We start from the raw sequence: 15663 nt of genomic DNA, 5'->3' as shown, positions 1-15663 counted from the left end.
GAGTGGTGATATATTTTCAATTTTTGTTATCTTACAAGAGTCTAGCGCCTCACTTCTAAAATGACCCTCTAATCTAGAAATACAGCAACATACTGAGCATGGTGGAATTGATGTTTTCTACTGTCTCCCGTACTGCAGCGGTTGAAAAGGACTTTTCAGCAATGAACTTACAAAAAAAAAATAAGCATTACGTACTGGTCTTAAACAAGAAGCGTTAAACGCAATTATGAACATCTACCTAAATTGAAAACCCCTTTCAGATTTTTGTGCAGAAACCTCTGTAAATCATTAGCTTGATTGTGGAACTGGCAGACGTCATATTTGATTCATTTAAAAAACGCAGTACCCTCGGATAAATTGACATTCCAGATAACTTGACATTTGTCATTTAAATTATTTCATAAAAGAAATAAATTATTTTATAAAAGAAATACTAGGTTCATATTAGTAACCTAGTATTCCTTTTATTACTGTATAATGCAATCCTAGTATTTGTAATCCTAGTAACTACTAATTCATTGTGCAATTAATATAAATGTTTGTAATAAATAAGAGAAAATTATATTTTTATTTATTTAGAAGCGACGGGTTAGTTTCAAAGGAGGACGGGTAAAATTTTTGAGTTTTTTCGAGCCCTGCTATATATAGGTTCCCTGATATGGAAATATATTGATAAAAACTAACTGCAATCAGAGAGCAACGCAAGAATCAAGCAAGCTGATCATGAGACTCTAAACCAGTAATTTTGTCGCTTTTAACGATCTCCAAATTTGACTGCAGACAAAGAAAAAAATAAAATTTAAAAAAATGTTGTTTACTTACCTTTAATACACTGTGAAAAATTACAGGTCAATGAAAATAGGGAAAAAGATAATAATAAAAATCTGGAGAAAAAAAATATATATGATTCACACTATTGTATTGATATATTTTGCTTTGGCTATATTTATACAATATTAGAAAGCACTCCTTTTTGCAGACATAATCGTGTGAGCTGATGAAAAGATTATATCTTTCATTTTCCGGATTTTTCTTAATTTTTTTCCTTCAGATTTTTATTATTATTTTTTTCCCCTTTTTTCATTGTTCTGTAATTTTTTTTCATGTTTTCTCCAGATTTTGAACTTATTTTATGAGTTCTATTTACTTGCAGCTTAAGCGCATCAAATAAAACTTATTGTTTTTCTTCCTTTTGTATTTATTTATTATGCTATATATATATATATATATACCTTGTAACTATTCACATAAAGTGCTGGTCAAAATCTTTTTAATCCAAATGTTGAAACAGAAATTCTGTTACCCCTATAAATATTTAAGAAAAATCTCTGACTAAAAGCCAGAGAAGTTGACAGGTCTATGTTTGTCATGAGATTGCGGATTGGTGCTAATTTTCAAATAAATCTCTTGGCATGATTCATTTATTTTTATTCCTTCATTATTCATTCTGCTTATTTTCTTGATGAATGTAGCAAGGAAAAAGTTATTTTCACAATTTTAAAGTAATATTAAAAAAAATGAAAAAAGATAACTTGTAAAGCCAAACTAAAAATTCTTTATTTAAACTATTAGCAAATGTTGATACATGCCTTCAAATCATATTTAGTACAAAACATTTGAGTTCATTTGAACACTTGCGATAAAAAGTTTTTTATTTTAAATTCTACACATGCAGCAGCCTATGAAGGGTTAAAGCCTACTGAGCCCACACAAGTTTTTGTGGCTCTAGGCTCTGGAGTGCCAGAGCAAATATTGGGTAATCAAACAAGTGGGGAAATCCCCAATGTTTGGTACTCATTCAAGGTTCCCACTCAATTTCAGAAGGAAAAAAATTCCCTGACTTTTCCAGGTATTTCAGGAAAAATTCAGTGAAAAATAAAAAATCAGTGAAAATTTTTCATCAGAAGTGATTTTACTTTTTATTTGTAGTGCCAAGTACTAGATTTTTTGACCAAAACAATATCATTGGAAGAGGAATAAAACATGCAAGTTTGGCTAAAATGTTAAATTTTTGCAACAAATATCTGTAATAGATATCAGAATTATTTAACTCAAAAGTTTACATAAAAACTGTGGTCTACCAGTAAAAAACTTTTTAAGAGAGGGGGAAAAAACTAATTATTGCGAGTAAAAACTTTTTATTTTTTAACATAAATGATACTATCTTGTGATTTTTTTCTATTTTTTGAACATAATTAAACCTATTTTGCAGCAGGCCTCCCACTCAATTTCTGAAGAAAAAAAATTCCCTGACTTTTCCAAGTATACAAAGTAAATTTCAATGGAAATCCAAACCATATTTTATCATACTATGCAATTTTTCATCCGAAAATTTTAAATTTTTTATTTGTAATGTCAAATATTAGATTATGTGAGCAAAAACATATAATAGAATGAGAATGGAAATATAGAAAAGTTTCTCTAAAAAAGGAATTCCAGTTTAGACATACTTTAATATAGTCCTTTTAATATAGACATACTTTATAAAATGACTCTACTAGATGCTAAAATTAACTCGAATCTTCGATAACTGATTACTGTTACTGACAATTCTAAAACTGATCTATTACCAGGTATGTTAAAGAATTTTTCCGGGTATTTTGTAAAAAATTACAACTTTCCCTGACAATTAGAGTCAAAATAAAATTCCCTGAAAATTTTAGGTTTTTCGTGTTCTCCCTGCCATTTTATTGACCCACTGAATGGATGAAAGGCTGTGTCAACCTTGCCTGGTCCGAAGCAAGAACTCTGGACCTAAGAATAAGAGTGCAACTTTACCACTGAGCCACCGGGACTCTCTACAGTTAAAACAAAGGCAAAAGGTATAACAGACAGAAATTTTTTTTAAATACAGGGTATCTGCTACATTTTAGATTTTCAAATCCATGACTTTCCAAGAATTTTTCTTTACTTACAATTGAAGTTACAATTTTCGCCAACAAAAACACAACCATAAATTTGAAAAAGCATTGTAATAACATTAATTGAAATGATAGGTATAACTAAAACTGTTATACTCTGCATTTTCATATTAATAGATATTAAACTTAAAAAACAGAGTAAAGAAAGAGTTGCAGCAATAAAATAGCTGAAAAAAAATACAAAAGCAAATAACTAAATACAGTCAGATATATGTTGTTATTTAAAGTTGTTTTATTTCTTCTTAAAAATGTTATCTAAAAAGCTTAAACTAGAATTTTAAATTGATAAAATAAAAAAAATAAATAAAAAAAAAATTATGAAATCACATAAGTTTAAAAGTTAATTAATTCACTCTAGAAATGATGTTCTTTCCTTTATTTTTTGAAAGAACACTATACTTTTTAAAGAATAGGTTAAAAACATTTTATATTTTAATAAAATATGACTGTGAGTGGGGATTTTGCTACAAATTTAGATATTCGTTTTATTGGAACACTGTGAAATTGGGAAAATTCTATTTTAAAAATTACATTTGTCGGCGACCTAAATCCATGACGTATCATGCTTTTTTTTTTTAAATAGTTAAAATCATAAGATTTTATCACAAATTTTGTTCATTACCGAAATCTATGACTTTCCATGATTTCTCATGACTTTCTAGGTGCGCAGTAGAGATTTTTTTCCTTTGAGGCACAGTAAAAAGTAGCTGCTATTTTTTAATTATTCAAAACTATTATAAGCTCTCGAGTTTTAGTAATATTTCTTATGATAGTTAGAGCCTATAATATATTAGTAAAATTATTATAAGCTCTCAAGTTTAGCAATAGTCAAGTTTAGATTATCAGTGTTTATAGAAATATTTATCTGTATCAACGAACATTTATAAATGTATTCTTAAAAAATGCAACGTTGTTTTTAAACGAATATTTAAAACTAAAATGAAACAATATTTATTTTTTTATTAACAGGAAAACCATTCAGAAAATATTTTGATTATTTACAGTATTATGGGCTTTAAGACAGCTTTGGAAGAAAATCTCAAGTGATACTGTCAAAAACCAGTTTACGACATCCAAAAATTTCAACCTCCACGGTATAAAATCCTCTTTTTTTAAAATCCAGACACAAATCATCACTTTTGTTCTCTTTTTTTTACAATAAAAATACTGTATTTCTTTACTTAAAAGGATTAATTAAAATGAGCACTGCATAACACTCATATAAACAAACTGCAATTAGATTAAATGTTTAAAAAAAATTATCTCTCGTTTGCAATTAAATTGACACTTAGTCATTAATATAAAGTGACTTTAATTCAAGTTAAAAAGAAATCAAAAATTTAATAAATATCTTCATTATAGAAATATTTCACAAAAAACAATCTGTGTTCAAAAGTCGTATTCTTCTATCTCTCATCAAGCAATATCTTGACATTTTCATCCGACTTGTTTGCATTGTTTCCTTCATCAATTGTGATACTCGCTCTCTTCCGCTTCAAAACAAATAGTTAAAAATTTAACATTTTACAAGAATAAAAGTAAGAAATCAATAATGATGAAAATGGGTATCAATAATGGTGAAAATAAAGATCGAAAGATACGGAAATGAGTTTTCCCTACCTTTTAAAAAGATATAGAATAATTTTCAATTAAAAAAAAAAACATCCTTAAACATATGTTTGTATCTCATTAAATTTAAAAAACTGAATTGACAGAATACTACAAAGTATAAAAAAGTCATTAGTATAAACCAAAGTCAAAAAAAATTTTCTGATAATTCAATATACCTTGCACTTTAATGCTGCTTCAAATTTATGTTACAAAATTAAAAAAGAGTAAAAAGAGTAATATTTTTGGAGGGAGAGATGAAATTATTTGCGGTAAGAGTTATTTTCTAAGCATATCTGAAGATTTTCTTAAAGCAAACACAGATTTCTTTTTTAATATTAAAATCAGCAGACAGAAAACTCTATGTTGAAAATTTTAATTACTTTTCGTTAATTCTTTTAAAGATATCAAATTAAATAAAATATTTATTTACAGAATTTCAGAAATTTACATAAAATATGACTTAGTGCTACATTTTTTAATTTATGTACAATTTTCGCTTGATATATGTTAGACTATGCCTAATTTTTGGAATATGAAGAAATGGAATTCTTGAATAAAAGAATATGAAGATTGCACTTCAGATTAACTCTGTAAATTCTGCTGCTTGGTCTATAAGTTGTACAGAGCCAGCATCAAAAATACAAAAGTAATAACCAATCAGAATTTTTAAATGAAGGAATACATTGCATAAAACAGATTGCATAAAACAGTTTGCAATAAAGCATTTAGCATTGATTTAAAATAGTTCTTAAGTATCAAGAACAAAATGCAGCTTTCCAAACTAGCTAACATTTGGTGAATGAAATAATCACCAAGTTACATTAGAAATAATCATACCTGCCAGCATTGGAGAAATGAAATCATTGAGATTTTACTAGCGAAATTTTTTAGGCTACTAGTAAAGTTTTACATCATGCATAACCAAAGTCAAAAAGAGAAATTTCAAATTGGATATAATGAAAGCAGTTACATTTAGCGAGGTAAAAAATATGCGTATAAATCTTAATCTAAAAAATACTTTTTTAAAGCATTATTAATAATTACTTCAAACTATTTTAATTTATAATTGTCGTCTAACAGTCGACCCAATTTTTTGGGTTTACGACTACTTACACTCAATTCCGTAGAATTATAATTTTGAACCATATCCAGAAGACAAAGGAACTCCTGGATCAAGTATTGGGAGAAATTTGTCTTTTTGGAGGACTTTTTGATGGAACTAACCCGCATTTGCGTTACATGGAGAGGAAAACCACAAAACACTGCCACGGTTAGACGGCAAGGGGACTCTACCCTATGATCTGTCAACCACTGAAGATATTTTTACTTAAACTATTCACAATCATTATACTGTAGTACCGGCATTAGTACTATCTGTTGAGGAATAAGAAGTATTTTTGCCATCAAAAAATATTTTATTGCCAAATTTTTTAAAAAATTTCTTCAACAAATACGGAAAAATTTGAGAATATGCAGGTAAACAGGAGATAGTCGTAAAATACAAGAGTTTTGGTTAAAAAAAACAGGAGACTTGTGAGGTATGAATAATGTAACTCCAGAGAAAAAGATCAGAAAGTCTTTTCTTGAGTTAAGATGCGCATTGAAATAAAGATAATAATATTTGTTTTCTTAGAAAGAAAGATGTGTAATTTATGAAAGAGCAAAATGCTTTGCATTTATTTAATTTGCATAAAAACAATACAGTATAACTGTACAACAACAAAGATTTCAATAAAAGTTAGCGTTCACAAATAGTGGAATTCTACAATGCACATATTACTTAATTCTATATATGTATAGAAAAATTTATTTAGGTATATATTTAGAAAAAAAAAATCAATACCTAGGCAAATATACAAAATTAAAAAATATATGACACTTAAATTTTACATTTCAATGTCATTTCATTTAAAATGAAAGAGCTGTGCTTGAAAAAAAACTAGATAACTATATTTAAAAAAAACTATATAAATTTTTAATTGAACATGGAATAATTATTCATTCTAATATTATGGGTTATATTCTTGCATTTTGTTGGGGGGGTTGAATTATTTCCTTCTTCGCATTCTGTAAATTATCATCATAACAAAAAAAAACAACAACAACAAAAAAAAAAACAATTAGAAATCATAAAATCCGTAGAAGTATAATTGCAAAAAAAAGATCAGTCACGAAATCACGCAAATCGGACTCCTCAAATGCATGCTTCGTTTCAAGATCAGGCTGTTGTAATAAATATTGTATGAAAAATATCAGATTTAAAAATCATGGTGAAATTAATAGTAATAACTGCCAAACATTTGATAGAATTATTTCTTTAAAAAATAAATACTCTAATGCACAATTCGAATTTTCCATACTGAAATATATAGGAATACTTAAAATCCAAGTGAAAATCAATATCAACATCTGCTGAAAATACAAACAAAACATTATTTACACACCGACACATCGAATTACGATACTACCAGCATAAATTAAGCAAGTCAAAAAGTTATTATATAAATGCAGGATTCAAATATTACATGTAAATTGTTGTAAAAAAGAAATTTTTTTTTCAAAAGAAAACTCATTCTGCAAGAGAATTGAATAAAAATTAAAAACAGTATAGATACATATGAAAACAGTATACATATTTTTTTTAGTGCATATCTTACCATGTTTAAACCTTTTTTTTCATAAATAAATATTTCTGATAAAAAAAAATTTAATAAATTAACTTTTTAAATAATACATAACTTTATATATAATACTTAACTTTTTAAATAATACATAAATTCTAACACTTAAAAAAATATAAAATGCAGCAAGAATATTTCATTACACATGTTTTTAATCCATAACTAATAAACAGAGAAAAATCAACATGCTATTTACATGTACGTTTTGTTTTAAAAGTTAATTAATTGTATTCCAGAAAAGTTCATTAGTTTTCTATTTTAATTATTATTATATTATCATTGAAAAAGTGACTGAGTACTTTAAAACAGTTTGAAATATATTTTTGAAATTACAAAATATTTACAATTATGAATCTAGATATATTTTAGCCAATAGTGATATCTCTAAATATTTTCAATGAAATTGAAGATATATAAAGATTATGATATATAGACTTGTTTAAAAATGTTTCATGTGTTTTGAAAAATTTACGAGGGTTGTAAATTAAATAGTGGCAACTTAACCTTGAAACTCACAGAAGGACTGGCATGCGCAAATAGGATATGGGAGTGGTGAGGTGGCGCTGTTGTCGATGTGTAGAGTGCAAAATACAGTCAATCTGCTTAGAAGGGTAGTTGTTGTGTGTTGTTAAAGTGAGGAGTTTCGTTTCCATCGCTCTAAAGCATGTTTTAAAAAGGAGATCAGCTGTCGTCGCTTAAAATCGAGGTTGCCCGTGGCAAAAATGCGTCAGAATGCTATCGAGGATAAGTGGAAGCTTGTGTCGCAAATTCTTTACTGTATTGGACAGTAGCACGATGGGTTCAAGCATCTCGTCTTTTTCGTCATTAAGCCTTTTGAAAACATGCTTTAGAGCGATGGAAACGAAACTCCTCACTTTAACGACACACAACAACTACCCTTCTAAGCAGATCAACTGCATTTTGCACTCTACACATCGACAACAGCGCCACCTCACCGCTCTCATATCCTATTTGCGCATGCCAGCCCTTCTGTGAGTTTCAAGGTTAAGTTGCCACTATTTAATTTACGACCTTCATATATTTTTTCACACAAAATACCTATATATAAGTATAATTCAAGGAGTTTACTTTTGCAAATTTTATGATGCTTTTTTTTCTTCACAAAACTAAAAATATATATATATATATATATATATATGACATAAAAAGACACATTTTGGAGTAGATAGGGGCTTTTCCTTGTTATTTCAAAGTAAACCAAAAATGAGTTCAAAAATGTTTCAAAGTAAACCACAATTCTGACAATATTAAAATTCCGACAGCACTAAGTGGAATTTTAAATCTGTTGCTTCAAAAATTTATCTGAATGCTGGATTAAATAAAAAAAAATCACAGTTAAAACATTTACTAAAATTCTACTGAATTAAAATGTAACATAGTATTTGAAGTAATATTTTCAAAAAAAATTTGAATTCTCCAATCTTTTCATGAAAGCTGACAGCTACGCATTCTAAATAATTTTTTTATATCTAGAGTTACAACGAAACATACAATGACTATTACTTTAATTTCATAGATATCAGAATAGATTTTTGTTTTTTTCTATTCAGCCATTCTCTAGCACTAAGTGATGGGGTAGGCGCAGCAGTGTCAGGAACAAATCTTCTTGAAATTGTTCTGACTAATAAGTTCAGACTAATAAAAATAAGTTTTTAATATAATACATAAATAAATATATAAAGCCAGTTATGATATATTTTTGTTACTTAGTGCATAAAATCAAGAAATACCATCAAGTTAAGCGACAATTACAATAAGACATCATGACGAATACATTGTCAGGCAGAGGGTAAAACAGTAACTAGAATCAAAAAAGGAATTCTCTGTTTTAAAGTAGAACTTAAGAGAATTTCCAAGGGTAGTTACGAAATTAGTTGTAAATATGTTAATTACAATATCTTTTATTCCTTTGTGTTTATCATTTTCCCTATGAACGAAAAAGGTAAAAATATAAAAGTTTTTTCATATGAAAAAAAAAAGAAATACAGTCAAACCTCACTAATGCGAAATCACTTAGGGTGAAATATCGCTTTATATGAAATATATGTTTGGTACCATTAGTCAGCAATCAATTATTACTGCATTTAGCATATTTAACATGAAAATTTCAAGCTGACATGAAAGGTCACAACACAGATCAGAAGCATGTGCATAATGTGTCAATTATTCATTTTGAGGAATGCTATTTCTATTATCCACCTTTGTTAGGAGTAGCAGATGGGCAAATAAATAAAATAGTTAAATAAAATTATTAAAATTTTTAAGCTTATTTTAATTTGTTTGGGACATAAGTGTAGTAGACGATATGTATTAATAGTATGAAATAAATTGTTTTCATAATGTATCGGATAAGATGAAATCTGGCTAACATAAATAATTACGATATTAAATTTTTTGTTGTCAATTTCGAGTTCAAGAGGTTCGGCTGCATTAAAAAAAAATTTTGGTACCAGTTTTTAAAATTATTAAATGTTTTCTCTTAAGAAACAAAAGCATCCTTAGTAGTTAATGTGATATTTCACTAAAGGTATAGATAGTAAGGTATACATTATGTAAGGATAAGGTATTTCAACACTTCTACCTTCTAAGCACTACAGCCTGTTGTACATCAAGCCTTTCATTTTCTTCATGTGGCATTAATCGAACACTATGAATCTCCATCTGTTTTAGATCTGGCTATCATGTGGCTAACTTTTGTTTCTCTTCACTGTTTTCTCAACCAAGTAGTTAGGGAAATTTGTTTTGGCAAAGTGATCAACCTTGTGCTAAACCCCCAATCAAAGTTATCTTTGTACAGTATCTTTCCTCTGACCTGGGTTACTCTGTCTAAGCGACTGTATGATAATGCCTCAGTAACCCCAAAAACAATTTATAGTGAAATTAAGCCCAAGAAACATGCGAAATTTCAATGATTTTATAATATGCAGTAAATTAGACATCATATGCAGTAAATTAGACATCATATGCATATTTTTTAAAGCAAATCTATTTTTAGATTAATGAATTTTCTTTTCCAAAAAGAGTAATAAAATGCCCTTTCGTTAAAATCTGTTAATGCATTTTTCTATTTATCTTCATTTACATATTTTTAGTCCAAATCATATTAGGTACTAGTTAAAGATGTAAAAAAAAAATAAATAAATACAGTAATTCTAATAGATAATACTTTTTAATTTTTTCAAGAAAGTTTAATTTCCAAATAGTTACGTTCTCAATAATAAGTAAATCATTATAAAGCATACTATCCAATTCCATATTTGGTCAAAAGTTATTAAATTTTAAAGCTTCTTATAATTTTAAAACTGATACACTTTTATATGAATTTTATAAGGATATTGTATCATAAATGGAAATAAATAATTTAATTAATATGACTTATTAACAACTTACTTTTCTCGGCACAATCATAGAAATAGTTTCAGAGTGGTTTGACAGCATGCAGTTTGTAGAAACGAAACTCTTCACATAGCAAAACATCCAGACCTCTTTTGGGCATGATTCCGAGGCCCTGCAGAGGAAAGCCAGTCAAAAATTGACTCAAATAATAACACCAGGGTGGTTCACAAACTATTTTGTAGTAATGTATGTTTCTGTCACCCTAAAATAAGAAAGACTTTGTTTCGTAATTGTAAAAACAATCAGTTTAAATGTTATTTGTAACAAATTTATATAAACAGATAAAATTCAATATTATTCATAAAAATTATTAATGTATTGCTGCACTTGTGCCAAATCAAATCCATGCAAAGCTATAATAAGCATTCTTCTCATGCACAATGTGTTATATATATTCCTTAACTTTTTTTTCTGTTCCTAAAAGATTTAATTTAAATTAATAACTTAATGCTATTACAGAATTTATATTGTTATTACAGAAAACCAAACTTTTCTTCTTTTTAAAATGAATGTTACAAGTCTTTATTTTCATTTTTTTTAATGATCTATTTTTTAAATACGTAAAATAAAATTAATTAAAAACATGGTCAATATTTATGGCACTCAATATTCCACTAATTAATTTATAAAATTCATTTTTCAGTAATCTAAAGTTAGTCTATAAGAAAGAAAGAAATAATAATAAATAGCAAATAAAATGTATGCTTTTTAACAAAGAAATTTTCAAATAAAAAAGGAATTATTAACAGAAAATTTGAGAAACTTCACAATAAAAAGGAAATTTTTTATAAAAATAAAAAAAAAAATCCAATTCTTTAACCATTGTAGCAGGCTTTAAGTTCATGAAAATATTATGAACAAAACAGTAATTTGGTAGAGAAAACAGTTACACAGTTGGTAGAGAAAATAATTTTAACAAATCATAAATGAATTCATATTTCTAAAATATGTTTAAAAACTTAGTTAATTATATTATTTAAACTAAACCTTTTCAGAAATTAAATATTTTCAATTTATAATTGATAATTAATGAAGCTTTTTTAATTCTTTAATAGACTAAATGACAAACATTAGGCACAGTCATTAAAGGCAGCAACAGCTACTTCATAAAATTTATTTGATAAACTTAAAAAGATTATCCACAATTGTAAAGGCATAGTAAATTTTAATAGTATATGGTCTACTTTTGGCCCACAACATATTGTAGTTAAAATAAAGATTTTGATGGCATTTGCATTTTTGGATACTTATGCAATATTAGAATAAGTTTTTCAATTTATGGGGCATATTATTAGTTTTTGGGAGGTAATTTTTCCTTTTTAGAGCAAATGTATTTTTTTTTTTTTTTAAATTTTGGAAGTACAAATCTGATTTTTACACGTTCCACAGAATTTAACCCCAGTAGACTATTCTAGTTAGAAATAACTTCAAAGAGCTTAGGTTAATTTACAGTTGACACAAAAGTACAGTCTATTTATATACGAATCTGAATTCTCTAAATCTAGCCTGTGGCATTATAGTTCATGTGGCATTATAGTTCATGAATAAACATTCAAGTTTATTCATGAACTATAATGCCACAGTGATGTGTGACGATTTTTTATTTTATTAATTCAATCTCTCTTTTCTTGCGCAATTTATTTTTTCTTTCTTTTTTAGTGTATTTAATTTTTAAATACTCCATCCACCTTTAAAAATAAATTTAATCAAATTTTTCTTGCATTGGAATATTTTTGTCATCGTTCCTCTTTTTGTGAGTCAAGGTCACTTTTACTCTTTCAAGGTTAGTTTTCTCCCCGTCTCATTTTTGCTTTTTTTTTTTTTACCATGACTTTGAATCATCTTCATGTCTTGGGTGACACATTCAATTGGCTCAATCCAGTTTGTTGTCATTCCCCACAACATTCTGACACTGCCTTCAGTCCTGAAATTTTTTCTCCTTCACCAAATTTGGTATGATGTTGGGCTCCAGAGTCCCTGACTACCTCTTCTCATTAGCATGTCAGACTTTCTCTCAAAGAATCACTGTTCTTTTGGAGGGCTTGATAGTTCTCGCCTCTTGGGGACGCAGCACACTTCCTTTGGAGCCTGCTGAACTTTTAAACTGAAATTTTCATTAATGCATTTTTATTTATAGAAACTGCATTGAAAGCAAATCTTGTAGCATTCTTACATAAGTTTAGTATAAAACACATTGTTTAATGTGAAAGATGATGGATGAATCTGATGCTTTATATTTATTAAAGCTTTAATATTCGACTTAAAGTGAATCAGGCTTTACCATAAATTTTCTCAACTAGTATTTAATGTGCTGTTTTATGAAAAATGTTGGCAGCTGCACTGAAACCCTTTTCGAGAGACATGAAAATTTAAAATCTTTTAAAGACTATTATTATGATAATCAATAACTGTAGTAGATAAGTATCTCTCTCTAAATTTAGAATCCTCGGCAAACCTTTTAAGACTATACCTTTTTTTAGCACTTATCCCAAGAAGTTCTTGGATTGGTAAACCACTGTTTTATTTCTAGAGTCAAAATCTCCTAAAGACTGGTTTGAGAGGCTGTATAAAAGTTTTTTAAATAAAAGAACAATACAACATGCTCAAGAAGTTAAAACAATATTAATAGGACTTTAAACATTATCATAATCTTTGTGTAATCAATGAATTCTAAAAGAAAAACTAACATAAATGAATTTTTTGTCAAATAAAAAATATATTACTTTCGTTCGCTATTTACAGAAATATTTTATACCTTCCCATAAATATAGATAATAAATTTTAATATGCTTTTATAACCACTGGCAAGTTCAATATTGATATGAAGTAACTTAAATAAACCTTCATTGTTGTAATTGTAAAAGCAAAATTAAAACAAAAAAAATTAAAAGAGTTTGTTTTTTCTGCTTTAGTTAATTTCTAGGTAATAAAGCCAGAATTTTTTAACTCTCGGAATCTTATCACATAATTTATAAAATATTATTAAAAATATTTTTTATTTTATAAATTAAACAACTTCCAATTCTTCTGCAAAATCTTATTCCTTGGGTGGAACTTGTAATAGAGAATTTATATCTAAATTCCCTTCCTGCTTAGGAAGCATTCCCACTGCAAGCGATTGCCCACACGACACATGTCATGTGAGAGTTTAAGAACTATGTGTAAGATGTTATATGCAAATGTTTGCCAAGATGCAAATTGCACTGATTTAAGACCACGTATGCGAATCGCATGCAGTGAGAATGTTAGATTCTTTAGTCATAGTAATTTTTAGTTCATAGAAAATTTTTGTCGTAATTCTAGAAAAATGACTAATTTCAAGAGAGTTTTCAAATCATCCCCCACAGAGGTGATCCACAACATTATGCTGAATGGTGGAAAAATTCTTAGTTTTAAATATCACAGCAGAAAAAAAAACAGTGCTATAAAGAGCAGTGTTTGAAGGAGGGGAAATCGAACAAGGTCTCCCATTATAGATGAGTTCGAGCTCACTTATGGAGGTCCTGACCTGAATTATATTCCAAAACCACTAGAGCCTGAGATACATAGGATTATTTAGAGCCAGAGATTATATCAGGTCTTACCATTCGACCTTTGATGCCTAAATAAAGAAATTAGCAATTAAAACCTTTTTCACCACTAATCAATAAAATAAAACACAAAGAGGAAAACTGAATCAACTGAAACTCCAAGACAACTAAAACAAAAGTTATAAAAGAAGATCAAAAGAAACAGAGAAAAGCATGGGAAGAAGAGGACATGGAACAAGGTTTCTCTTGAAGGACTTATTCAAGCTCACTTTTGAAGATTGGAACCAGCTCAAGCAAACCAAAACCTGAGATAAATATGATTGCTTGGAGCCTGGGATATATGTCAGATGAAGGTATAAAAAGAAATTAGTATAAAATTTCTTCATCTATTCTTTTTGCATTGTAAATATTTTGATTTTCAAAGTTCAAATAAATGTGTAAATAAGTTTACATAATTATTTCTATGTGATTGTTCTAAAAACATTCTCAACAATTGTCATTCTAAAAAAAATTTATGGAGTTATTAATGTACCTTTCCTGTAAATGGACAACCCTTGTAAGCAGACAATTCTTTCCCTTTGGACAATTTTGTCCCAAGAGTGTTCACTTAACCAAGGTTTCCTTACATATCATAAATTAACTATACATTGAAAATTTGAACAATTGCCAGAAGACAAGCGATAAGTTAACTGCTGGATCAAACATAGGTACAAATATGCCTTCAGAGAAGACATTTTAAATTAAATTTGTGTAATATATGGAAAGGAATCCACAAAAAATTCTAAAGCTTAGCTTGAGGGCAACTCTAAATCATAATTTGTCTATCACTGAAAATATTTTAAACCAGTACTGTGAACAGCTTTGAACCAGTCATTACCGGGATTAGGATTTGCCAATGGTTTTCCTCTCTTTGTCATTTTCTTATTTCTTGTCACTTTACAATATTTAATATTTTTGAGATTACTAAAAAATTACTGCATACCAAAAACTTTTTACAATATGAAGTAAAAGTTATTTATATTTATTGAAGTAAAAGTTAGTTATTTTTAATACAAAAAGAATTTAGAGGAATATAATTTTAAAGAAATTAATATGTATGATAAAGATTTTGATAATTTATATAAGACTGACAACTCAGTTTTTTTTAACTGGATTACTAAGGAATGATTTACTTTTTTATTCTATTTTATTTACTATTCAACAGAGATTATTTTCCTCAAGTGTCTGAAACTAAGAAATAATAAATTTCTTTAAATGTTTCCTACAATTTTTATAAATTAAAAGCAACTTTATCAAAGAAAAAGCGTTATTATTAAAGAAAATTTTAAAAATTCAAATATTGTCTGGTATACAGTTTTTTTATATGATAAAATCAAAATGAAATTATTTTTCAATAATAATGCAAAATATAGAATAAAATAACTTTTGAAAAAAGGATAGTTATTTATTTATTATTTTTATTTCACAAAAAGTAAAAAGAGTGTAGTTAAAAAAAAATTATAA

The 15663-nt window shown here is 27.6% G+C and overlaps 1 protein-coding gene across 15 annotated transcripts in view; it reads right to left on the bottom strand.

The window, feature by feature from the left end:
- Positions 1-1532: 1532 nt before the first annotated feature.
- LOC147816875 (uncharacterized) overlaps positions 1533-15663 on the bottom strand; it is a 34477-nt gene continuing 20346 nt past the window's right edge. For all 15 annotated transcript variants that reach the window (XM_087152141.1, XM_087152116.1, XM_087152122.1 and 12 more), the window contains 2 exons: positions 10625-10832; positions 1533-4414 (listed from right to left, as the gene is read on the bottom strand). The gene's annotated coding sequence lies outside the window, so the exon portion shown is untranslated. The remainder of the gene's footprint in view (positions 4415-10624; positions 10833-15663) is intronic.

The sequence above is a fragment of the Parasteatoda tepidariorum genome, chromosome 1 (genome assembly GCF_982258835.1).
Source record: "Parasteatoda tepidariorum strain Cologne lab strain chromosome 1, Ptep-v5.0, whole genome shotgun sequence".
In the NCBI taxonomy this organism is placed as follows: domain Eukaryota; kingdom Metazoa; phylum Arthropoda; class Arachnida; order Araneae; family Theridiidae; genus Parasteatoda; species Parasteatoda tepidariorum.
Note: the sequence above shows the minus strand (reverse complement) of the source record. Positions and strands in the feature narration are given on the sequence as shown.